General features: G+C 37.8%; 1 pseudogene; it reads right to left on the bottom strand.

The window, feature by feature from the left end:
* Window positions 1-2,497: 2,497 nt before the first annotated feature.
* On the bottom strand, window positions 2,498-27,720 carry LOC139185865 (large ribosomal subunit protein uL30-like; annotated as a pseudogene).
* Between the last annotated feature and the right edge of the window lie 90 nt (window positions 27,721-27,810).

Below are 27,810 nucleotides of genomic sequence, written 5' to 3'. Positions count from 1 at the left end.
GCGTGCATTTATCTCTGGGCTTTCTATTTTGTTCCATTGATCTATATTTCTGTCTTTGTGCCAGTACCATACTGTCTTGAGGACTCTGGCTTTGTAGTAGAGCCTGAAGTCAGGTAGGTTGATTCCTCCAGTTCCATTCTTCTTTCTTAAGATAGCTTTAGCTATTCGAGGTTTTTTGTATTTCCATACAAATTGTGAAATTATTTGTTCTAGCTCTGTGAAGAATACCATTCGTAGCTTGATAGGGATTGCATTGAATCTATAAATTGCTTTGGGTAGTATACTCATTTTCACTATATTGATTCTTCCCATCCATGAACATGGTATATTTCTCCATCTATTAGTGTCCTCTTTGATTTCTTTCACCAGTGTTGAATAGTTTTCTATATATAGGTCTTTAGTTTCTTTAGGTAGATATATTCCTAAGTATTTTATTCTTTTCGTTGCAATGGTGAATGGAATTGTTTCCTTAATTTCTCTTTCTGTTTTCTCATTATTAGTGTATAGGAATGCAAGGGATTTCTGTGTGTTGATTTTATATCCTGCAACTTTACTATAGTCATTGATTAGTTCTAGTAATTTTCTGGTGGAGTCTTTAGGGTTTTCTATGTAGAGGATCATATCATCTGCAAACAGTGAGAGTTTTACTTCTTCTTTTCCAATTTGGATTCCTTTTATTTCTTTTTCTGCTCTGATTGCTGTGGCCAAAACTTCCAAAACTATGTTGAATAGTAATGGTGAAAGTGGGCACCCTTGTCTTGTTCCTGACTTTAGAGGAAATGCTTTCAATATTTCACCATTGAGGATAATGTTTGCTGTGGGTTTGTCATATATAGCTTTTATTATGTTGAGGTATGTTCCTTCTATTCCTGCTTTCTGGAGAGTTCTTATCATAAATGGATGTTGAATTTTGTCAAAGGCTTTCTCTGCATCTATTGAGATAATCATATGGTTTTTATTTTTCAATTTGTTAATGTGGTGTATTACATTGATTGATTTGTGGATATTGAAGAATCCTTGCATCCCTGGGATAAAATCCACTTGGTCATGGTGTATGATCTTTTTAATGTGTTGTTGGATTCTGATTGCTAAAAATTTGTTAAGGATTTTTGCATCTATGTTCATCAGTGATATTGGCCTGTAGTTTTCTTTTTTTGTGGCATCTTTGTCAGGTTTGGGATTAGAGTGATGGTGGCCTCATAGAATGAGTTTGGAAGTTTACCTTCCTCTGCAATTTTCTGGAAGAGTTTGAGCAGGATAGGTGTTAGCTCTTCTCTAAATTTTTGGTAGAATTCAGCTGTGAAGCCGTCTGGACCTGGGCTTTTGTTTGCTGGAAGATTTTTGATTACAGTTTCAATTTCCGTGCTTGTGATGGGTCTGTTAAGATTTTCTATTTCTTCCTGGTCCAGTTTTGGAAAGTTGTACTTTTCTAAGAATTTGTCCATTTCTTCCACATTGTCCATTTTATTGCCATATAATTGTTGATAGTAGTCTCTTATGATCCTTTGTATTTCTGTGTTGTCTGTTGTGATCTCTCCATTTTCATTTCTAATTTTATTGATTTGATTTTTCTCCCTTTGTTTCTTGATGAGTCTGGCTAATGGTTTGTCATTTTTATCTATCCTTTCAAAGAACCAGCTTTTCGCTTTGTTGATTTTTGCTATGATCTCTTTTATTTCTTTTGCATTTATTTCTGCCCTAATTTTTAAGATTTCTTTCCTTCTACTAACCCTGGTGTTCTTCATTTCTTCCTTTTCTAGTTGCTTTAGGTGTAGAGTTAGGTTATTTACTGATTAGATTCAGGGGCTGGGTTCTGTGAACAATTTGTCCTCTTATTTTTAAAAATATCCTTCTGTGTTGCAGGACCCTAAATTTAACTGTTTAGTTTCCAAAAGGCATTTATCCCTTCCTTTTTAACTGGCTTCTCTCCAAGAGCTGACTTTCCAAAACTGTCTCTTTGAGTCCTATGCAAACATGTAAGTCCATTTTCTGTATTAATTCTTGTCTATCAGGATGTTTTTCAGTATTTGGGGAGAAATTAATTTTCCTGGAAGTGATTTTAGATCAGCCTTAAAGAAACTATAATTATTTTCTCTCTTATCGTGTGCAATTTTTCCCAGACCACCATGGCTCTCCACCAAGGCTTGCACACAGCGTGAATGGTTTCGTATTAATTTTTCTACTTACAGATAATCTCAAATTTGAATATTCTCTGTGTTCTAGTTATATTAAGACCTAGGTTATATGTAGCTTTTTGTTCTTCTTTACTGTTTTTTTGAAGGATGCATGGGGAAATTCAGATTTGTGTATTTGTCATTACTTCAGTTACCCAATCAATACTTTATTTTTTTAATATAAATTTATTTATTTTAATTAGAGGCTAATTACTTTACAACATTGTATTGGTTTTGCCATACATCAACATGAATCCACCCCGGGTGTACACTTGTTCCCCATCCTGAACCCCCCTCCCACCTCCCTCCCCGTACCATCCCTCTGGGTCATCCCAGTGCACCAGCCCCAAGCACCCTGTATCATGCATCAATCCTGATCTGGCGATTCATTTCACATATGAGATTATCAATCAATCCTTTTTTTTTTTTTTATTTTGAGAATGGATCTTTTATTTCATAACCGATAAAGGGCATTTTCTATGCAAAATCTCAGCTAAGCAATTCATTACACCTAATATACCTACCCTAATTCTGTTTTTCACTGATATTCTCACATATGAGATTATCAATCAATCCTTTAATATTTTTATAAACATTTTGTTTGTTTATTTCTGGATGAAGGACTGTAGGGTTCTTAGTGGTTTGGGTTATGTTTACTCAAGTAATATAACTTGAGGATGATATTGCAAATAGCTAATCTTCATTGACTCAATGGTCAATATACTATATGGTGAATTCTTATTAAAGATACTGCACTTCTTCTACCATGATATTCAAACAACTAATAAATGATGTGATCTAATCAGTGCTGACAACAGTGGAAGAAAAAAACCTGTTAACTAAAATACAAAATAAAGCAAAACTTCTGTACCCAAAAGGAGCTATATTTTTTTGTTTACAGTTCCCTTTCCACCAGGAAATTTTTCCTTTAAATATTCAAGCTTAATAAATCAATAGTTTGTTATACTGTCTATATGAGAGACTATTTGATTCACAGTCTATGCTACTTTTGACTTTTCTTGAGCTTTGCTTACCAGAGTAGAGCCCATGTCAAAAACCTAATGACCATGATATTAAAAACAAAATATTAAATGAAATTGCTAGAAACCAACACAATACTGTAAAGCAATTATCCTTTAGTTAAAACTAAATTTAAAAAAATGAAATTGCTGTTGTTGTTTAGTCACTAACTCACGTTCGACTCTTTCGAGCCCATGGCTGTAGCTCAATTGTCCTCAGGATTTCCCAGGTAACACTCCAGAGGGGTTGCCATTTCCTTCTCTAGGAGATCTTCCCAATCCAGGGATCAAAGCCACCCCTCCTACATCTACTGCATGGGAAGATGGATTCTTTACCACTGAGCCCATCTGAAATTACTATCTTTTAAAATACAAACACCTACATACATTTATCTGTATTTAACAGAAATTAAGTTGAAACACTTATTTTAGTAAATATATTTATTCTTTTATTATTTTTAATTAAAATCTAGTTGATTTATAATATTAAGTTAGAATCATGTATATAGCATAGTGATTTAGTATTTTTACAGATTACATCCCATTAAAAGTTATTATAAGATAATGGCTAAGGGCTTCTCTGGTGTCCCAGTGCTTAAAAAAGAAAAAAAAAAAATCTGCCTGCCAATGCAGGAGACATGGATTTGATCCCTTCCCTTGTCTGGGAAGATCCCACATGCCGCAGAGCAACTAAGCCCTGTACCACAACTATGGATCCTCTGCTCAAGCCCACATGCCACAACTACTGAAGCCCATGTGCCCTAGAGCTTGTACTATGCAACAAGAGAAGCCACACAATAAGATGCCCGTGCACCACAACTAGAGAGAAGCCCCCGTTTGCCACAACTAGAGGAAAGTCCGCACAGCAACGAAGATCCAGCACAGCCAAAAATATATAAAATTATAAAAAAAAAAAAGATAATGGTGTAATTCCCTGTGCTAAATACAAAATATCCTTGTTGCTTATCTATTTTATACACTGTAGTTTATATCTCTTAATCCCACTGCCCCTCCGCTTCCCTCTCCCATAAGATAATCATTAATTTGCTTTCAGTATCAGTGAATCTGCTTCTGTTTTGCATGTACATTCATTTGTATTATTTTTAAATTTCAAATATAAGTAATATCACAGCATTTGTTTTTCTCTCTCTCACTTATTTCATTAAGCATAATATTTTCAAGGTCAATCCACGTTGCAAATGGCAGAATTTCGTTGTTTTTTAAGACTGAGTAATAGCCCACTGTGGGCTTTCCAGGTAGCGCTAGTGGTAAAGAACCTGCCTGCCAATGCAGGAGACATGAGATGTGGGTTCAATCCCTGGGTCGAGAAGATCCTCTGGAGGAGGGTATGGCAATCCAACCCAACCAATCCCACTCCAGTGTTCTTGCCGGGAGAATTCCATGGACAGAGGAGCCTGGTGGGCTACAGCCCATGAGGTCACAAATTGTTGGACATGGTTGAGGTGACAGCATAGCAAAGCACAGCAACAGTCCATTGTATACACATACTATACCTTCTTTCTCCATTCATTTATTAATGGGCATTTGGGTTGCTTCTACATTTTGGCTATTGTAAACAGTGCTACTACAAACATTGGGGTATCTTTTCAAATTAGTGTTCTTGTTTCTTCCAGATATACACCAGGAGTGGAATTGCCTAAAGTAGTTCTATTTTTAGTTTCTTGAGGAACATCTATCCTGTTTTTCATAGTGGCTGCACCAATTTACATTCCCATTAACAGTGTAGGAGAGTTCCCTTTTCTCCACATCCTCTCCAACATTTGTTATTTGTAAAGATATTTCTTTAAATTGCTGTGACTTCGTATTTTTATACTTGAAACTACAATAGCATTCCTTAGGTATCACTATACTGATTCTTTTTTCTTATTTTTTTAAAGTACTGCCTTTCTTTCATCTAGGAGTTAGAAATGATTACTGAGAATTTGGGACTTCTCTTTTTCCATCAGCTACATAGTATGTGATCATAACTAAATACTTTTGCCACTCTCAGCTTTTGCTTTTGCAATAAGATATGTCATTAAAGAGACACTGATGTACAGAACAGTCTTATGGACTCTGTGGGAGAGGGAGAGGGTGGGAAGATTTGGGAGAATGGCATTGAAACATGTAAAATATCATGTATGAAACGAGATGCCAGTCCAGGTTTGATGCATGATACCGGATGCTTGGGGCTAGTGCACTGGGACAACCCAGAGGGATGGTATGGGGAGGGAGGAGGGAGGAGGGTTCAGGATGGGGAACACATGTATACCTGTGGTGGATTCATATTGATATTTGGCAAAACTAATACAATTATGTAAAGTTTAAAAATAAAATAAAATTTTTAAAAAAGTAAAAAAAAAAATATGTCATTAATTTGATAACTATTATGAGAGGTTTTGAAAGGTTTAATTAGTGTTTGTAAAATACTCTGATATATTAAAAAGAAAAGACACAAAGCAAATTACCAGTAATTATAATTTTGCCTAGTACATGTTACTATGCTAACAATCACTGCAAGAGCATTCATGCTATCTTATGAAGCTAAGAGTATCTCCAAAAATCTACTATTCTCAATATAAAAATATTTCACTAAAAGATATTCCTCTATCATATATATAAATATTTATCCTTTTCTATCAAACTATATATTATATAAAGTATTACAGTCTTTTTTTTCTAAATATAAAATATTTTAATCTAAGCTATTGCTGCATCACATAATAAAAATGTTTAGTCCTTCCTATCATATATCTATATAATAATGAGTCTACTTTTAATACTACCTTGAATCAAAGCTTTCTTTTTTAATGTTCCTGGGAATTAAAATCTGTCTATTCATTTTATAGCTGTATCTGAAGGCACTAATGATACATTTAAAAATTTCCAGTGGCAATAAACATTTCTGACATAATTAAATAGTATCCTGAACTAAAGACTTCTCAGCAACAATATTTACTCTATCTGTCTAAAATGTATTTAAGGCATATGTACTACTACCAGATAATTTCCACTTTAAGCACCTTACAAAAAACAAAACCCCAGTATCTCCTCGTTGGCCCATTTATTTAACATTTACTAAGTGCCTACATCTTGCAAGGACTGTCTTCTGGTCAGAAGACAGAATTTTCAAATTCTATTCTTCATGGAGCTTGTAATAAATTTCAGTGGATACATATCCTTTAGTATTTTGCTACCACATTTTGATTAATCAATCATCCCAAACGCTACTTATCACTTCTTTTTATTTGAATCTCACCTCTACTGCTAGGTCCAGTTGCAATGTCACATCCACAAAGCCTACAACTGATTTGACTCATCTTGTATTACAACACTTTCTATCAACTCATAATTGCTAGAACCTTAGCTGCTTATCTCAACCACAGAAGCCAACAGTCCAGGCACTTTTACTCATGGCATTACAGTGCAAACTCATTACTGGTAGAAAAAGGCCAAACAGATAATAATCTTTAGAAACTGTTCAAAATTTAAAGCTGTGAATGGGACTTCACCAGCGGTCCAGTGGTTAAGATTTCACCTTCCAATGCAGGGTATTCAGGTTCAATCTCTGGTCCGGAGCTATGATCCCACATTGTTGTTGCATGTATGCTCAGTTATATAAGACTCTTTGCAACCCCATGGACTGTAGCCCCCCAGACTCCTCTGTCCATGGGACTTCCCAGGCAAGAATACTGGAGTGGGGTGCCATATCCTCCTACAGGGGCTCTTCAAGACCCAGGGATCAAACCTGCAGCTTATATGTCTCCTGCATTGGCAGGTGGATCCTTTACCATTCCACATAACTTATAGCTGAAAAAAAATATGGAACAGAGTCAATATTGTAACAAATTCAATAAAGACTTTCAAAAATGGTCCATATAAAAAAATCTTTAAAAAATGTGAAGTAATGAAAAAGTATCCACCTTCAAATTGTCTCGAGTCTGAAATATTTGAGCTATGAATACTATCTCTTATTATTAGTAAAAATCACTTAATCAAGTTATCCTAATAAAATTTTCAAAGTATTTAAAATAGAAAACTATTTCAAGATACTTTTAAAATATCAATGAATAGCATACTACATACATGTTAGATTATAACACCACAAAGGATATGGACATAAAGTTCTCAAATTCTTTATCTTGCCACCTGTCTTAAACTAAGGAATCTATCTTAAATTTATTAAACTCACCTTAAAATTATTTTAAATAAATCAAAAATATAAGTAATGCTAGATAGCCAGCTGTTCACCTTTTAGATAAATGATCTTTTAAAAAGCTTTGAGAAAGGTGGATGAAACTGGAGCCTATTATACAGAGTGAAGTAAGCCAGAAAGAAAAACACCAATATAGTATACTAACACATATATATGAAATTTAGAAAGATGGTAACAATAACCCTGTATGCGAGACAGCAAAAGAGACACAGATGTATAGAACAGTCTTTTGGACTCTGTGGAAGAGGGAGAGGGTGGGATGATTTGGGAGAATGGCACTGAAACATGTATAATATAAGAAATGAATCGCCAGTCCAGGTTTGATGCAGGATACAGGATGCTTTGGGGCTGGTGCACTGGGATGACCCAGAGGGATGGTATGGGGAGGGAGGTGGGAGGGGGGTTCAGGATGGGGAGCACGTGTACACCTGTGGTGGATTCATGTTGATGTATGGCAAAACCAATACAATATTGTAAAGTAATTGACCTCCAATTAAAACAAAAAAATTTAATTAAAAAAAAAAGCTTTGAGAATTTGGCATTAATACTATATTTCTACATCATATTTTAAACATCTGTAATAATTTTGAATGATATATAAAAAGTTTTATTCATATAATACGAAGAGTCTGCATTTTCTTTTTTTTTTTACACTGCAATGTTTTTATTTTTTTTATTTTTTAATTTTATTTTTAAACTTTACAAGATAAAAAAAGAACAATAGTGCATCTGAAAAAATTATAATAAAGACCTTTTTTTTGGCCGCTCAGCACAGCTTGTAGGATCTTAGTTCTCCAATAAGGGATCTTGTGCCAGCTTCTGCAGTGAAAATGCCAAGTCCTAACCACTGGACTGGGCTTCCCTGGTGGCTCAGTGGTAAAGGATCTGCCTGCAATGCAGGAGACACCAGTTTCATCCCTGGGTAGGAAAGATCCCCTGGAGAGGGAAATGGCAACCCACTCCAGTATTCTTGCAGGGAAAATCCACAGAGAAGCCTGGTGGTCTATAGTCCTTAGGGTTGCAAAGAATCCCATGGACAGAAGTGCCTGGTGGGCTACAGTTCAAAGAGTCAGACACAACTGAGCACATTGCACAATCACTGGACCACCAGGAAATTTCCAATAATGGTTATTTGAAAGAAATTGAGAGAATGAATGCATACCTTCAACTGAATCAGTTAAAAATCTTTTTCAAAACAGGTATCTATAAACGTTTTAAATGTCCTTTTGCTCCTTTCAAATTATACGAAGATACCATAATTCAATGAATTGCTATTCATGCATGTATAATATAAAATAATTTGTTTTTGTTTTATTTCACTTGCTATTGACAATTTATTTGCAGATGGCAATTTCTACCCCAAAGACTGTTAATTGAATAATAAAGTCTGGCAATTCAAAGATACTACTTTTTTCCCTGATATCGGACAAGCAATTTATAAAATAACTATAAAAGAATAACTGTGACTAATTGTAATTTCCATTTAACAGAATCTTTTCATATTATTTATTACTACTATTTATTATTTATTCTATACTATTTTATTTAATTAGCTTGGGCTTCTAGGACAAATGGACTGGATGGCTTAAACAACAGACATCTCTTACAATTCTGGAGGCTAGGGAGTCCAGGATCAAGTTCCCTGCAGATTTGGTGACTGGTGAGGCTCCACTTTCTGGTTTGCAGACAGTTCCTTTCTCACACTATGCTCACATGACTCTCTTCCTCTCCTTACAGAGGCACTAATTCCATTATGAGGATCCCACTGTTGTTTCTGTTCAATCCCTAAGTCATGACTGACTCTGCAACCCCATGAACTACACAGCATGCCAGGCTTCCCTGTCCTTCTCTATCTTTGAGTTTGCTCAAATTCACGTCCATTGAGTCAGTGATGCCATCCAACCATCTCATCCTCTGTAGCCCCCTTTTACTCTTGACCTCAGTTTTTCCCACCACCAGGGTTTTTTCAAATTAATTGGTTCTTCGCATCAGGTGGCCACATACTGAAACTTAAGCTTCAGCATCAGTCCTTCCAGTGAGTATTTAGGGTTGATTTCCTTTGGGATAGACTGGTTTGATTTCCTTGCAGTCCAAGGGACTCTCGAGTCTTCCCTAGCATCACAATTAGAAAGCATCAATTTTTTGGTGCTCAGCCTGGTTCAAAACTTTATGGTTCAAAACTCACATCTGTACATGACTACTGGTAAAACCACAGCTTTGACAGCATGGACCTTTGTCAGCAAAGTGATGTCTCTGTTTTTTAACAAGGTGTCTAGGTTTGTCATAGCTTTTCTGCCAAGGAACAAACATCTTTCCTGGTTGCAGCCACCATCCACAGAGATTTTAGAGCCCAAGAAAATAAAATGTCACTGTTTCCACTTTTTCCCCTTCTATTTGCCATGAAGTGATGGAACCAGATGCCATGATTGTAGTTCTTTGAATGTTGAGTTTTAAGCCAGGTTTTTCCACTCTCCTCTTTCACTCTCATTAAGAGGCTCTTTAGTTCTGCTTCAGTTCCTCTTCACTTTCTGACAGTAGAATGACATCATCTGCATATCTGAGGTTATTGATATTTCTCCCAGCCATCTTGATTCCAGTGTGTGCTTCATCCAGCTTGGCATTTTGCATGATGTACTCTGCATATAAGTTAAATAAGCAGGGTGACAATATATAGCCTTGATGTACTCCTTTCCCAATCCGAAACCAATCCGTTGTTCAATGTCCGGTTTTAACTGTTCATTCTTGTCCTGCATACAGATTTCCTAGGAGACAGGTAAGCTGGTCTGGTATTCCCATCTCTTGAAGAATTTTTCACAGTTTGCTGTGATCCACATAGGCACAGGCTTTAGCATAGTCAATGAAGCAGATGTTTTTTTGGAATTCTCTAGTTTTCTTTATGATCCAATGGATGTTGCCAATTTGATCTCTGGTTCGTCTGCCTCTTCTAAATCCAGCTGGTACATCTGGAAGTTCTCAGTTCACATACTGCTATAGCCTAGAGCATTACCTTGCTAGTATGTGAAATGAGCACAAATGTACGGAAGTTTGAACATTCTTTAGCATTGACCTTCTTTAGTACTGAAATGAAAACTGAACTTTTCCAGTCCTGTGGCCATTCCTGAGTTTTCCAAATTTGTTTATAGGTTGAGTGCAGCACTTTCACAGCATCATCTTTTAGGATTTGAAATAGCTCACCTGGAATTTCACCACCTCCTCTAGCTTTGTTCTTAGTAATGCTTCCTAAGGCCCACTTGACTTTATACTCCAGGATGCCTGGCTCTAGGTGAATAACCACACCATCATGGTTATCTAGGTCATTAAGGACATTTTTGTATAGTTTTCTGTGTATCCTTGTTACCTCTTATTAATCTCTTCTGCTTCTGTTAGGTCTTGGCTGTTTCTTTCCTTTATTGTGCCCATCTTTGCATGAAATGTTCCCTTGGTATTCCCAATTTTCCTAAAGAGACCGCCACACTTTCCCATTCTGTTTTCCTCTATGTCTTTGCATTGTTCACTCAATGTCTCTCCTTGCTATTCTCTGGAACTCTGTATTCAGTCAGGTATGTCTTTCCCTTAACTCCTCTACCTTTCACTTCTCTTCTTTTCTCAGCTATTTATAAGGCCTCCTCAGACAATGACTTTGCCTTCTTACATTTCTTTTTCATGGGTATGGTTTTGGTCACCACTTCCTGTCAGTCAGTCAGTCAGTTCAGTTGCTCAGTCATGTCTGACTTTTTGCGACCCCATGAATTGCAGCACGTCAGGCCTCCCTGTCCATCACCAACTCCTGGAGTTCACCCAGACTCACGTCCATCGAGTCAGTGATGCCATCCAGCCATCTCATCCTCTGTTGTCCCCTTCTCCTCCTGCCCTCAATCCCTCCCAGCATCAGAGTCTTTTCCAATGAGTCAACTCTTCGCATCAGGTGGCCAAAGTACTGGACTTTCAGCTTTAGCATCAGTCCTTCCAAAGAAATCCCAGGGCTGATCTCCTTCAGAATGGACTGGTTGGATCTCCTTGCAGTCCAAGGGACTCTCAAGAGTCTTCTCCAACACCACAGTTCAAAAGCATCAATTCTTCGGCGCTCAGCCCTCTTCCCAGTCCAACTCTCACATCCATACATGACCACAGGAAAAACCATAGCCTTGACTAGACGGACCTTTGTTGGCAAAGTAATGTCTCTGCTTTTGAATATGCTATCTAGGTTGGTCATAACTTTCCTTCCAAGGAGTAAGCGTCTTTGAATTTCATGGCTGCAGTCACCATCTGCAGTGATTTTGGAGCCCAAAAAAATAAATCCGACACTGTTTCCACTCTTTCCCCATCTATTTCCCATGAAGTGGTTGGACCGGATGCCATGATCTTTGTTTTCTGAATGTTGAGCTTTAAGCCAAAATTTCTCTCCAATCTCCATATATTTTGGAACTTCCCAACTGTCTTTCTGTGATTGATTCCTAGTTTATTCCACTATGGTCGAGACGAAAGCACTCTATGATTTCTAGTCTTTAAAAAATTCTAAGGTGTGTTTTATGTCCCAGAAAGTGGTAGATATTCCATTTAAGCTTGAGATAAATGTAAATTCTATTGTTTTGAATGAAACAATCCATCAATGTCAATTATATCCAGTTGAGTGAAAGTGTTGTTGAGTTCAAATAGTCTTTACTGATTTTCAGCTGGCTGGATTGTTCATTTCTGAGTGAGGTGTGTGGAAATCTTTGACTGTAACAGGGAATTAACCTATTTTTCCCTCAGTACTATCAGCATTTGCCTCATCTGATGTTAATAGATGCATATACATTAAAAATTGTTATATCTTCTTGAAGAACTGAGCCCTTTATTATTATGTAATCCTCTTCTTTAACTTTCCTTACTTTGAAGTCTGCTTTGTCTGAAGTTAAAATAGCTGACTCCTGCTTTATGGTATATTTTTCTCTATCCATTTACTTTTTAAAATAATTTTATATATTTGCTTTTTTGGCTGTGCTGGGTCTTTGTTGCTGCACGGGCTTTTCTGTAGTTGTGGTAAGCTGGGACTACTCTCTAATTGCAGGTCTCAGGCTTCTCATTGCTGTGACTTCTCGTTGTGGAGCACAGGCTCTGGGGCACACAAGCTTCAGTAGCTGTGGAACATGGACTCAGTACTTGCAGTCCCAAGACTCTAGAGCATACCCTCAATAGTTGTGGTGCACAGCCTTAACTGCTCCTTGGCATGCAGGATTTTCCCGGATTAGGGACCAAACCCAAACCCAAACCCAACAGGGACCAACTGGCAGAAGGATTCTTTACCACTGAGCCACCAGAGAAACCCTCTATCCATTTACTTTTAATCTACATTTCATAAGTATCTTCCTGGAGACAACTTATATGTGGGTCTTATTTGTTGATCCACCATAATGATCTCTGTGTCTTTCAATTGGTGCATTTCAACCACTGACATTTAACATGGCTACTGATATAGTTGGATTAATATCTACCATATTACTGTTTTATATTTGTTGCCCTTGTTCTTTGTTCCTATTTTTATCTCCCAAGCCCATTTGAATGCAGAGTTCCAAAGAATAGCAACAATAGATAAGAAAGCCTTCTTCAGTGATCAATGGAAAGAATTAGAGGAAAACAATAGATTAGGAAAGACTAGAGATCTCTTCAAGAAAATCAGAGATACCAAGGGAACATTTCATCCAAAGATGAGCACAATAAAGGACAGAAATGGTATGGACCTAACAGAAGCAGAAGATATTAACAAGAGGTGGCAAGAATACACAGAAGAACTATACAAAAAAGATATTCATGACCCAGATAAACACGATGGTGTGATCACTTACCTAGAGCCAGACATCCTGGAATGTGAAGTCAAGTGGGCCTTAGGAAGCATCACTACAAACAAAGCTAGTGGAGGTGATGGAATTCCAGTTGAGCTATTTAGAATCCTAAAAGATGATGCTGTGAAAGTGCTGCACTCAATATACCAGCAAATTTGGAAAACTCAGCAGTGGCCACAGGACTGGAAAAGGTCAGTTTTCATTCCAATCCCAAAGAAAGGCAATGCCAAAGAATGCTCAAACTACCGCACAATTGTACTCATCTCACACGCTAGTAAAGTAATGCTCAAAATTCTCCAAGCCAGGCTTCAGCAATACGTGAAACGTGAATTTCCAGATGTTCAAGCTGGTTTTGGAAAAGGCAGAGGAACCAGAGATCAAATTTCCAACATCTGCTGGATCATCAAAAAAGCAAGAGAATTCCAGAAAAACATCTATTTCTGCTTTACTATGCCAAAGCCTTTGACTGCGTGGATCACAATAAACTGTGGAAAATTCTGAAAGAGATAGGAATACCAGACCACGTGACCTGCCTCTTGAGAAACCCGTACGCAGGTCAGGAAGCAACACTTAGAACTGGACATAGAACAAAAGACTGGTTCCAAATAGGAAAAGGAGTATGTCAAGGCTGTATATTGTCACCCTGCTTATTTAACTTATATGCAGAGTACATCATGAGAAACGCTAGGCTGGAAGAAGCACAAGCTGGAATCAAGATTGCCAGGAGAAATATCAATAACCACAGATATGCAGATGACAGCACCCTTATGGCAGAAAGTGAAGAAGAACTAAAGAGCCTCTTAATGAAAGTGAAAGAGGAGAGTGAAAAAGTTGGCTTAAAGCTCAACATTCAGAAAACTAAGATCATGGCATCTGGTCCCATCACTTCATGGCAAATAGATGGGGAAACAGTGGAAACAGTGAGAGACTTTATTTTGGGGGGCTCCAAAATCACTGTGGATGGTGATTGCAGCCATGAAATTAAAGATGCTTACTCCTTGGAAGGAAAGTTATGGCCAACCTAGATAGCATATTCAAAAGCAGAGACATTACTTTGCCAACAAAGGTCCGTCTAGTCAAGGCTATGGTTTTTCCAGTAGTCACGTATGGATGTGAGAGTTGGACTATAAAGAAAGCTGAGTGCCGAAGAACTGGTGCTTTTGAACTGTGGTGTTGGAGAAGACTCTTGAGAGTCCATTGGACTGCAAGGAGATCCAACCAGTGTATCCTAAAGGAGATCAGTCCTGGGTTTTCATTGGAAGGACTGATGTTGAAGCTGAAACTCCAATATTTTGGCCACGTCATGCGAAGAGCTGACTCATTTGAAAAGACCTGATGTTGGAAAAGATTGAGGGCAGGAGGAGAAGGGGATGACAGAGGATGAGATGGTTGGATGGCATCACCGATTCAGTGGTCAAGTTTGGGTAAACACTGAGGGTCGGTGATGGACAGGGAGGCCTGGCATGCTGGCATGCTGTGGTTCATGGGATAACAAAGAGTTGGACACGACTGAGTGACTGAACTGAACTCCTTTTCTGCCTTGTGTTTTTGAAGTATAGCTGATTTACAATATTTCATTAGTTTCAGATGTACAGCAAAGTGATGATTTGGAGATACACACACATATACACTTGTTTTTAAATTTTAAAATTTATTTTTGCTGTATTGAGCTTTGTTGGTTCATGAGCTTTTCTCTACTTGCCATGAGTGTGAGTTACTGTTTATTGAAGTGCTAGGGTTTCTCATTGTGGTTGCTTTGCTTACCACGGAGCACCAGCTCTAGGGCATGTGGGCTTCAGTAGTTGCAGCACATCGGCTCCATAGTTACGGCTCTCAGTGCTCTGCAGCATGTGGAATCTTCCAGGATCAGGTATCAAACCCGTGTCTCCTGCACTGGTGGGAAGATTCTTTTTACTGAGCCTCCAGAGAAGCCCCTACACTCTTTTTGAAAAATTCTTTTTCATTATAGCTTATTACAAGATATTGCATATCATTTCCTGTGCTACACAGTAAAACTTTTATTATCTACTTTACATAGTGTGCATATATATGCTTTGGTAGTGAGCATCTGTTAATTCCATACTCCCAATTTATTCCTCCCCTCTTCCCCTTTGGTAACCATAAATTTGTCTTCCATTTGTGAGTCTGTTTCTGTTTAGTAAATAGATCAATTTCTACTATTTTTTAGAAGCTATATATGTGATAGCATACAATATTTGTCTATATCTGACTTATTTCACTTAGCTTAATAATCTCTACATCCATCCATGTAGCTATGTCAGTTTCACTCTTTTTTAAATGACTAATATTTCACTACATGTATATGTGTGTGTATATGTATCACATATTCTTTATCTGTTCATCCGTTGATAGCAACTTAGGTTGCTTCCATATCTTGGCTATTGTAAATAGTGCTGCTATGAACACTGGGGTGCATGTATCTTTTCCAATTAGAGTTTTTATTTCTTTCTGGATATATGCCCAGGAATGGAACTGCTGGATCATATGGTAACTTCATTTTCAGTTTTTTAAGGAGCTTCCCATAGTGACTGCACCAATTTACATTCCCACCAACATAAAAGGGTTCCCTTTTCGTCACACTCTCTTCAGCATTTATTTGTAGACTTTTTGAAGATGGCCTTTCTCACTGGAATGAGGTGATACCTCATTATAGTTTTAATCTGCATTTCTCTAATAATTAGCAATGCTGAGCATATTTTCATGTGTCTGCTAGCCATCTGTATGTCATTTGGAGAAATGTCTATTTAGGTCTTCTGCCCATTTTTTGGTTCTTTTTTTTATTATTGCATTTATTTATTTTTTGTTGCACTGGGTCTTCGTTGCTTTGCATGGGCTTTCTCTAGTGGTGGCAAGTGGGTGCTACTCTTTGTTGTAGGGCATGTACTTATTGCAGTGGCTGCTCTTGTTGTGGATCACCAACTCTAGACATTCAGATTTCAGTAGTTGTAGCACACGGGCTCAGTAATTGCAACACATGGGCTTTAGGGGACACAGACTCCAGTAGTTACAGCTCCAGGGCCTGGCAGTTGCAGCTCGGAGGCTCTAGAGCACAGGCTCAGTAGCTGTGGTGCACAGGCTTAGTTGTTATGTGGGATGTGGAATCTTCCTGGCCCAGGGATCAAACCCATGTCCCCTGCATTGGCAGGCAGATTCTTATCCACTGTGCCACTGAGGAAGTTCCTTCTGCCCATTTTTAAATTTTTTTCCATCAATGAGTTGTATAAACTGTTAATATATTTTGGAAATTAAGCCCTTGTGGGTTACATTGTTTGCAAACAGTTTCTCCCATTAACTGTCTTTTTGTTTATGATTTTGTTTGATGTGTAAAGATTTCTATGTTTGATTGGGTCCTATTTGTTTTTCTTTTATTTCTATTGCTTTGGGAGACTGAGCTAAGGAAATACTGCTACAGTGTATGTAAGAGGCTATCTGCCTATGCTCTCTTCTAGGAGTTTATGGTGTCATGTCTTATACTTAAGTCTTTAAATCATTTTGAGTTTATTTTAGTGTATGCTGTGAGGGGGTGATCTAACTTCATTGATCCACATGTGGCTGTCCAGTTTTCCCAACACCACTTGCTAAAGAGATTGTTTTTTCACCATTGTACATTCTTGCCTCCTTTGTTCACAAGTAATTGACCACAGTATGTGTGGATTCACCTCAGGGCTTTTTTTTCTGTTCCACTGATTAATATGTCTGTTTTTGTCTCAATACCACACTGTTTTGATTACTGTAGCTTTGTAGTATTGTCTGAAGTCTGGAAGGATTATGCCACCCGCTTTGTTCCACTTCCTCATGATTGCTTTGGCAATTACTGGTCTTTTCTGATTCCATATAAATTTTAGGATTATTTGTTCTAGCTCTATGAAAAATGTTATGGGTAATTTGATAGGGATTACATTAAATCTGTAGATTGCTTTGGGTAGTCCAGCCATTTTAACTGTATTAATTCTTCCAATCCAAGAGCATAGATTTTTTCCATTTCTTTGAATTCTCTGTAATTTCCAATTTTTATAGTTCTAAACATGTATCTTTTACCTCCTTGATTACTACATTTACAACTCTTTTCTTTTTTCATGCAATTTTAAAGAGAATTTTAACTTACTCTTTCTGGTATTTCATTGCTAGTGTAAAGAAATGCAACAGGTTTCTATATATTACTCTTTTGTCCTGCTCTCTTGATGAACTCAGTTAACAGTTCTCATAGTTTTTATGTGGAGTTTTTAGGGTTTTCTAGATAGAGTATCAGGCATCTGTATCAAATGACAAGTTTTACCCCTTCCCTTCCAACTTGGATGCCTTTTATTTCTTTTTCTTCTCTGACTTACATGGCTAGGACTTCCAATACAATGTTGAATAGTAATGGTGAGAATGGGCATCCTTGTCTTATTCCATAATTTACCAGGAAGACTTTCAGCTTTTCACCATTTGGTATTTTGTAGGCTGTGGGCTTGTCCCAAATGGCTTTTATTATGTTGAGGTATGTTCTCTCTATACTGACTTTAGGAAGAGTTTTTATCAGGAATAAATGTTAATTTTTGTTGTTGTTGAATTTTATCAAATTTAAAAAAAATTTTTTTAATTAAAAAAATTTTTATCAAATTTTTTTCTTCATTTGTAGAGATGATCATGTGATTTTTGTCTTTTTCTGTTAATGGGGTATATCAAATTAATTGATTTGCATATGTTGAACATCCTGGTGACCCTGGAATGAAACCCACTTGATCACAGAGCATGATCCTTTTTATATGTTGTTGGATTCAGTTTGCTAAAATTTTGTTGAGGATTTTTACATCTATATTCATCAAAAATATTGTCCTGTAATTTTCTTTTTTGGTAGTGTCTTTGTCTGGCTTTGGTATCAGGGTGATGGTGGCTTGACACAATGATTTTGGGAGAGCTCCCTCCTCTTCAACCTTTTGGAAGAGTTTGAGAAGAAAAGATATAAGTTTTATTTGGGGGAATTGCCCAGTGAGGCCATCCAGTCTTGGACTGTTGGTGGAATGAGTTTTTAAATCACAAATTCTACTTTATTTCTAGTGATTGGTCTGTTCAAATTATCAATTTCATCTTGATTCAGTTTTGATGGGATGTATGTTTCTAGAAATGTGTTCATGTCTTCTAGGTTGTCCAATTTGTTGGCATATAACCATTCACAGCATTCTCTTATCTGTCTCTTATGGTCGTGTGTGTGTGTGTGTGTGTGTGTGTGTGCGTGCGCGCGTGCTTCTAATTTTAATTTCAAGTTCTAGTTTAATTCTAATTTCAAGTTCTTTCCAAAAACAAGGCCCCAGGAAATCCCAGGTTCAATATGCTCCTAGGCTTGGTCCACTGCTGTCTTGTATTCACAGGTAGGTGTTTATTCACCAACAGTAAAGCCCAGGATAGATGTGATAAAACAGGACTTCCTTCTTCATTGCATGAGCCCTTCGGTGGTTTCAGAGGTGGACAGTGGTTATCAGAGAAAACACACAGGAATTTTTCCTTGGAACTGAGGTGGGATGAAAAGTGTCTGTTGTGAACATCACTGTTTTCCCTGACCCTTTGCCACAAGTTTCTGAAGACATATTCTAGCAGAAAACAATCTTCCTTGAAGATACTGAGTGAAAATTTCATAAAACAAAAACACACACTTCCAGTGCACTCTGTCTTCAGGTACACTGGGTTTAGTTCAGCTGCCAGATGAGCTGATTGATGGGTTCACCTCAATTAGCTAGGTGAGCCTACTTCCTTGATGAAACCCACTCTATTCTTTGTAGTGTGATCAGCCACTAAGAGTTGGAAAGGGTGCAGGAACCCTGCGATCACCTGGAAATTCTTCCCTGGGAAGGCAATTTCATGAATGAGGTCTTCTAAACAAATAACATCAAACTTCCCAGGTGCTTCTCAATCACGATGTTGTCTGTCAGAGGGATGACCTTGTTCTTGACCTTGGCTTGTCCACGTTTCAAGATGAGTTCCTGAACAGACTTCAGATTTGGAAATCCCCAAGTTACATAAGGTTCCACAATACAAAGCGTCTTTATGGTTTGAGGGGTCACTTTCATAAAGACATCACCAAAAATCTTATTCAAGCAAAGTCTTGCAATTGTCCTCTGCACCAGAGAACTCACCCCATTAATCCTTTCAATATGCACAACAAAGGCCAAGGAATGTTTGTCTGGCACTTCCAAGCCACAGGGTTTCACTTTTAGCCATCTGAGTTGCACCTTGTCCCATAGTTGCTGCCAGGAATCATGCATGAACCACTCTAGTCACTTAAACTTGATCTCTTTTTGTTTCCTCTGCTCCTTCCTTTGCAAAAGTGCCTGTTTTGCCTGGGTGGCTTTGAGGGCCTGATAAGCCTTCTTCTTCAGGAGAGTCTCTGGAACCAAAGGGATCTTTCTTCTTGGCTCTTCCTCCACCATTTTTCCAATGCTGCAGCTACTAAAACTCTTGTGGTTTTAAATGAGCATTTTATAGGATTCCACTTTGTCTCCTTTCCTAGTCCATAAGCTATAGTTCATATTTTGATTTTTTATTGGTTTTATTAGAGTTTTGAAACTCTAATAAAGTTAGAGTTTACTTTCAAATAACACTATTCCACTTCCTATGTAGGATACCTCATAATAACAAAATAATTCTAATTTCTCCCTCCTATCCTTTGTTTCACTGCTGTTATTCATTTCACTTATCCCTGGGTTGGGAAGATCCCCAGGAGAAGGAAATGGCAACCCACTCCAGTGTTCTTGCCTGGAAAATCCCATGGACTTCTCTTTCAGAGAAGCCTGGAAGGCTAAAGTCCATGGGGTTACAAGAGTCAGACATAACTTAAGAGACTAAAACAAAACAAACATATATGAGAATGCTGTGCTGTGCTGAGTTGTGTTTGACATTTTGTGACCCCACGAACTGAAGCTAGCCAGGCTCCTCTGTCCATGGAATTTTCTAGGCAAGAATACTGGAGTGGGTTGTCATTTCCTATGCCAACATATGAGAATACTTAAGCATATATGTAGGCTTCCCAGGTGGCACTAGTGATAAAGAATCCACCTGCCAATGTAGAAGATGCAAGAGACGCAAGTTGAATCCCTGGGTCAGGAAGATCCCCTGGAGTAGGAAATGGCAACCCACTCCAATACTCTAGCCTGGAAAATTCCATGGACAGAGGAGCCTGATGGCCTACAGTCCATAGGGCCACAAAGAGTTGGACATGATGGAGCAACTTAGTATACACACACACAAGCATATACATACATAGATAAGACATATACATAACTGAATATATTATTGGTATTATTTTTAACACAGTGCTGTGAGCTCAATTAAGAATAAAGTAAATAAAAGTTATTTTATCTTCACTTTTTCCTTCTTTGATATTCTTCCTTTCTTTATGTAGATCTGAGTTTCTGAACTGTATTACTTTCCTTGTCTCTAATGAATTTCTCTCTATTTTCGGCAAGGCTGGTCTACAGGCCACAAACTCTCTTAATTTTTGTCAATTTTCCCTTCAGTTTTGAAGGTAATTTCACATAAGACAGAATTCTACATTGGTGGTGTTTTTTTCTCCCAAAAGTTTTGATATTTCAGTCCACACCACAGTCTTCATGTTTATGTGGCTTCTGAGGAGGTGTTGGATGTAATTATTTTGTTCCTTTATAGGTAAGATTTTTTTTAACTCTGTCTTATTTCAGGTTTGTTTTTTTTTTTTTAGTCTTTGACTGTTTAAAATTGAAAGTGATATACCAAGGTATAGTTTTGGGGGATATTTATCCTGCTTGGTGTTCTCTGAGTTTCCTGGACCTGTGGTTTGGGGTCTAACATTAATTTGGGGGAAATTCTCAGTCATTTTTCTTTCAAATAGTTCTTCTTTTCTTTCTTCTCCTTCTGATAGTCCCATTACATCCACGTTAAACCTTTCCTAGTTGTCCCACAGTCTTTGTGTAAGCAGATAGGGTGGGGGTCCCTGGAGAAAGAGAATGAGGCATGGCTTTCTTCACATAAGGGAAGACATTTTTTACATTAAATATTTTGTGATCTAATCCTGGCCACAATGCTTGCCTTTGAACAGGTCTCAGTAATTAATCACCTTAAAAGAGGAGGAACAAACAACTGTTATCAGGCAAGAGAAGTAACAATAGCAAACTCCCAATTTTGTTTCAGTGGTAAAAATTAGCCTAAAGTGCTCAACCATCAGATCAACAGGAACCTAAGGGATGAAGACATTGATCTTCTCTTTTTTCTTTTAATAATATAATTTATATTTTATCCCCCAGAATTTATTATTTTTATTAATAACTTTTCTTAAAATATTTTAGAAATATTGAGATAATATGACAGCATTCTATTGGAAAAAACTGCCTTAAAATGTCTTTATTTCTTGCTAATTTTTTGGTTATTCCTACAAAATTTATATGAAATTGATGCTTTCTAGGAGTAAAAGAACATTTTCAAAAATCTTTCTCATCTAGGGGACTCTACATTCTCTCTTTTTTTTAAATTTTATTTTACATTGGAGTATAGTCTATTTCCAATGTTGTGTTACACTCTGTCAACTTAACTAGTTTTCCCTGAGGTCACTGTTTGTTAAGAATGGACTGCTCTGGTATATTTCAAACTGGTTCCTTTCTCTCTCTCCATCCCAGAAGCCTGATGGGATTTTTCTTTGATTTTTATTGTGGAAATAAACATTTATTTCAGTTTAATTAAACACAGTCTAGAAAATCTAGGGTATTACATGATACAATCTGGGAATAGGCAATATTTAAGTTTAGCTAGCAAGCCCAAAATTATAAAGAAATCACAGACATATTTTACCATATGAACATATCTATGAACACGTGGCAAAATAAAATAAATGGCAAGACGCTTGCTGCTTCAAAGAAAAGCTATGACAAACCAAGACAGCATATTAAAAAGCAAAGACATAACTTTGTCAACAAAGGTTCGTATAATCAAAGCTATGGTTTTTCCAGTAGTCATATACAGATGTGAGAGTTGGACCATAAACATGGCTGAGTGCCAAAGAATTGATGCTTTCAAACTGTGGTGCTTGGACTAAGTTTGGTCCAAACCCTAGTACGGAAGGAGATCAAACTAGTCAATCCTAAAGGACATCAACCCCGAATATTCACTGGAAGGACTGCTGCTGAAGCTGAAGATCCAATACTTTGGTCACCTAATGCAAACAGCTGACTCACTGGAAAAAATCCTCATGATGGGAAAGATTGAAGACAAAAGGAGAAGGGAGTTGGCAGAGTATGAGATGGTTAGATAGCATCACTGACTCAATTGGCATGAGTTTGAGCAAATTCTGGGAGATAGTGGAAGAGTCCACGGGGTTGCAAAGAAAAGGACACGACTTAGCAACTGAATAACAGACAGAAGACAGTTAAAGAAACACGGTGAAGGCAGGACAGAGTAGTAATATCTGTGACACTGAAAAGAAATGATAGGACTTCCCTGGTGGTCTAGTGGTTAAGAATCCACCTGCCAATGCATGGGTCACAGGTTTGATCTCTGATCTAGGAAAATTCCACGTGCTGCGCAGCAACTAAGTTCATGTGTATAACTGTTGAGCCCTCACTCTAGAGCCCGCAGTCTGCAACTACGGAGCCCTTGTGCCACGACGACTGAAGTCTGCACACCTAAAGCCTGTGATCCGCAACAAGAGAAGCCAGTGCAATGAGAAGCCCATGAATCGCAACAAGAGTAGCTCTCATTTGCTCACTGCAACTAGAGAAAGCCCATGTGCAACAAAGACACAGCACAGCTAGAAATACATACATAAATAAAAAGAAAGGATAATTGATATAAATAAGGATTTAGAGAAAAAGATACCTCTGATTGCAAAATTAGATGCATATGCACATGAAATTTGATGCTGTTTTATCAAATAAATGGAAAAAATATCTATGAGTATTTTTCTGTCTGCATGCGTGTTAACTATTCTTTTAATATTGTATTGTGTGAAGAAAAAAATGAAGAATACTAAATATGCAAGAATGTTTATGAAATAGTAAATAGAGGTAAGAGAGCTAAATAAAACAAGTAAATAAAAAAGAGAGCTAAGTAGAAAGGGAAGAAAAGGGTAAGGGGGAAAAAAAACCAGCCTATACTAAAATAGCTAGCATGTATGACACATTGTTACAAAATCACAAACAAATATAGACAAGAAAAAAATTAAGATTATAAAGGACATTGCAACCAACTTGCTGCTGCTGCTGCTGCTGCTGCTAAGTCGCTTCAGTCGTGTCTGACTCTGTGCGACCCCAGAGACAGCAGCCCATCAGGCTCCCCCGTCCTGGGATTCTTCAGGCAAGAACACTGGAGTGGGTTGCCATTGCCTTCTCCAGTGCATGAAAGTGAAAAGTGAAAGTGCAGTCGCTCAGTCGTGTCTGACTCTTAGCGACCCCATGGACTGCAGCCTACCAGGCTCCTCTGTCCATGGGATTTTCCAGGCAAGAGTACTGGAGTGGGATGCCATTGCCTTCTCTGTGCAACCAACTTACCAGAGGGCATATCCAAGGAGTTCATATCAGTATTTATTAATAGATGCCCTTCTGCTCGAAGTCTCACAAAATGCAGTCCAACGTGGACATGAGGCAGAGTATATATAGTCTTGGTTATTATCAATTTGAAGTTGTTATGTATGTGTTCAGCTTGACTGTACTAAAGGGACAGGGGTCAGTTCAATCTGGTTTTATGATTTATTCCAGGGGTGATCAAACTCTCTACAAAAAACCAACTAGTAAATATTTCAGGCTTTCTGGGCCATATCATCTCTATCATAACTACTTATCTCTGCCACCGTATGTAAAAACAGTCATGGACTGCGATGGTTAATTTTATGTGCTAACTTGGGGAGGCCAGAATATCAAGTCATTTAATCAAATTCTAATTTAGGCACTGTAGTGAAGATATTTTGTAATTGTGGATAGAGAGATATGTATCATATACTACTGGTTCTGTTTCTATGGAGAACTCTGACTTATACACAGACAATACATAAACTAATGGGCCTGGCTGTGTTCCCATAAAACTATTTACAGTAACAAGCAGTGAATCCAACCTTAAGAACTATCAATAATAAAAGACAGTTGCTTTTATTAAAAGCTCTATGTTTTGACACTGGGAAAGGTGTTTCATACATGGATCCAAGTGTCCGATCAACTGAGAATTGTTTCTGACCAGGCCAGATATTCTGGAGCAGCAATGTGAGCAGGAATAATTTTCCTAGAACCAGTTAGACCATAAGCTTAAGCTTAAGAAAGAGTTTCTCAGAGAAGGTTTCAAGATGGTATTCTGTTTTTTGGTTTTTATATTGTTTTCTCTACTGGTTTTGGAGATCAAAAGTTATTGCTGCTGCTAATCCAACAGAAGTCAACCAAGAGCATGTCTTAGATGCTCATTTATTAAATGGAGCACCTTTCAATTGTTCCTGAAAAGGGGAAATTTTTAATTCACTAAATCAAAGGTTTTTACTTTTGGAATAAAAAATTTTTTACAGCAAAGATTTAAAGCTAAGGACCTTTTAAGTGACATGTTCCTTAGAAGGAAGAATCTTCAAACTATAGACTGTTATTCAATAATAATAAGTACTGTATACTTAAGAGTTAGCTATAACTTTAAATAGTAGATCTTTAATTTGGTTGATGCCACAAGGTTCCCTTCTCCAGAATTAATAACATTCCCATTTAAGAAGAAATTGGCATCCTTTGTTTTCAACTTAGGGACACTCCCCCTCCCACCCCACGTAAGAGGATCCTAGGTATTACCTGTTGTACCTCAAATGTTTAAGAAATGACTACATTTAAAAATAAATTGACTTATAAAAAGTAAATATAACCACATCTTTTCAAGATCACATCTTTTATGCAAAGTAGAGAATATCTATAAAATTGCCCTTACCATAGAGAAGCTTCTTGGAAGGTTAGGTTATGAGTGATAAGATATAGGGAAAATAGAAACTTTAAAATTCAGTATCTGAAAGAGAATTCTAACCTATCAAGTAGTTGAAGAAATATTCAAGCATAAGAGCAGAGAGCTGTTATGACCATGACCAAATGATAGACAAATTTATAAAGTAAAAGGGGATAAATTAATAGTAAAGAAGACCTTAATTTACAGAAGAAGCCAAGTTCAAAAATGGAAATTAATGGGTTGGTTTGGCAAGTGGTGAACAAAGATATTTATACACAAAAAGGTATGTCAGAGTTGATCATAAAAAGTTCAGCAAAAAAAGGTCAAAAGGGGGAAATTTGTGCAAAAAAAGATAATCATGGGGTCTAAATTGGTCAGAAAAGTTCTAATTTCAAATAATTTCCCTGTCAAAACATTGGTCCTCATTTTAAGTTCAGAAAATATAGTCACTCTATTTGTATCTACAATCTCTATCAAATTCTCTTTAATGTAGAAAATTTCAATAATTATTTTCTGATAATGAGAATTATCTGGAAACTCAAATCAGAGAAAGTACATTAAAAAACAGTATCAACTGACAATTCTTACACAACAAAAAAAATACTAGTAGTCTTTATTTACTAGCATCAACAAGACACTAATTTGGAAGGTCTGCTTAGCCTAAGAAATTGGTGCCACACTCACCTCTTCTGATATTATCAGGGCTGAGTAGGGATGAAGTCACAGTCTGCCAAAATCTGAACCATTCTTGACAGGTTTGGGGTTTCTGTAGAGAAGTTACCTCTACCAGGTCTGACTCAGGAAAATGGTAGTCAATCCTTCTAGTGCAGAATGTACCTCAGAAGATGTTTAAGGGACTTATGTAATAAGCCCCAGAAAGATATTAGTAGTGATTTAGACATGGAATGTAATAGCTAACAATTATGGTATGCTATGTTCTAGGAACTGAGGCATTATCTCATTTAATCCTTTTAAAAAAGCAGTGGGTATTCATTTTACAGACAGTAAAGAATCTGCCTGCAATGCAGGAGACCTGGGTTCCATCCCTGGGTGGGGAAGATCCCCTGGAGAAGGAAATGGCAATCCACTCTAGTATTCTTGTCTAGGAAATCCCATGGACAGAGGAGCCTGGCAAGCTACAGTCCATGGGATAGTAAAGAGTAGGACAGGGCTTAGTGACTAAAAACAAAAACAGGATACCTAAGCTTGGCAAGGTTAAAGAAATGCTCAAGGACTTCTTTGGCAGTCCAGTGGTTAAAGACTCTGCTTCCAACAGAAGAGGCGCGGGTTTGATCCTTGGTTGGGAAACTAAGATCCCACATGCCCAGCAGACAAAAAAACAAAAAACAATACAGAATCGCTCAGGATCACAAAGGTAGTGAGAGGCAGGGTTGGGATTTGAACTTATGCAGTACGGTGCTTCAGGATATGTATACCCATAACCATAATGCTACAGGTACAAAACAGGTTGGGGGAAGAAAAAGTTTTCTACACAAGGCAAATCATCAATTTTCTCAAACTTAGTCTCTGTTCACTTTATCCCACACCAGATAGTTAATCTTCAAATCACATTTTAAAAAGTTAGACTGGCATTTATGTACCAACTTTAAACAATTATGATCTTTAGTATTTTACAATTTACGTTAGTGAAGCATGGACAGTCAGTCTGTTAAGTCTCCAACAGAGTGAAACAGAGATGATACTGATTAGTGCACACCCTCCAGATAAAATGACAAAGAAATACACATAAACTTTACACTTCATTTATTGAAATCATTTGTATCCAATGAATTCCTTAAGCAAACCAATAAAATAAGTCAGTTTACAAGTGTCATCAGTATGCCTCCCAAGTTTCAATAACTTATTTTTACCGGTGAGTAACTTACATGTTTGATACCTTATTCAAAAGCCACATATCACCTAAATCCACAGAAATGGTGGGTTTTTTCCTCTAATCTACTCCCTTAGTATTCTCTTAACATCTTGGTTTACCACATTTACATTTTTTTAAAAGTTTCGTCTCATTCTCATCAGACCATTTATCACACAATTTTCCTCCCTCTTTCTAAGTGGATGCATTTTTACCGCAAAATCTGTAGCTACACTACCAAAGATTAGTGCCACAATTTTAAAAGACATGACTGGAGATATACACTACTACCAACACTGAACTACCACAAGGAACGAACGGTCTGGGACGAATCGGCTCCGACCCTTAAAGAAGAGGGCTCGCTGCCATCACAGAGGGTGAACAGGGAATGGGAGGAGGGGAGGTCGGAAAGGCAGTGTTTGATTCAAGTCAATAAACATTCACTGCGCCACTCACCCAGCGCAAAAGGAAAAAAAAAAAAAAAAGATGGGCGGTATTTCAAGCAGTGGGCCCTGCAGGTTTGCCAAAGGGGCCAATATCCTGTGGCGCGGACTCGGGCGCTGGGCAGCAGCAGGGCTTCTGAGCCCTTCACCAGCCAGGCGAGGGCGGCCAACCAGGGCCGGGCCTCTAGTGCCCCGCTCCCAATGCCCGCAAACTCGCCGGCCCAGTCGCCAGCCCGCCGGCCGATCAGCCGCAGCCGCTTACCGGTGGCGCCTCGCTGCCTCCCCGGGGGCAGCCCTTCAACGGTTGCCGCAGTCAGAGCACCACCCCGCGGTGGGGTACGTCG

This window comes from Bos indicus, chromosome 2, assembly GCF_029378745.1.
Source record: "Bos indicus isolate NIAB-ARS_2022 breed Sahiwal x Tharparkar chromosome 2, NIAB-ARS_B.indTharparkar_mat_pri_1.0, whole genome shotgun sequence".
Lineage (NCBI taxonomy): Eukaryota > Metazoa > Chordata > Mammalia > Artiodactyla > Bovidae > Bos > Bos indicus.
The sequence above is the reverse complement of the archived record's forward strand: the minus strand, read 5'-3'. Positions and strand labels throughout refer to the sequence as shown.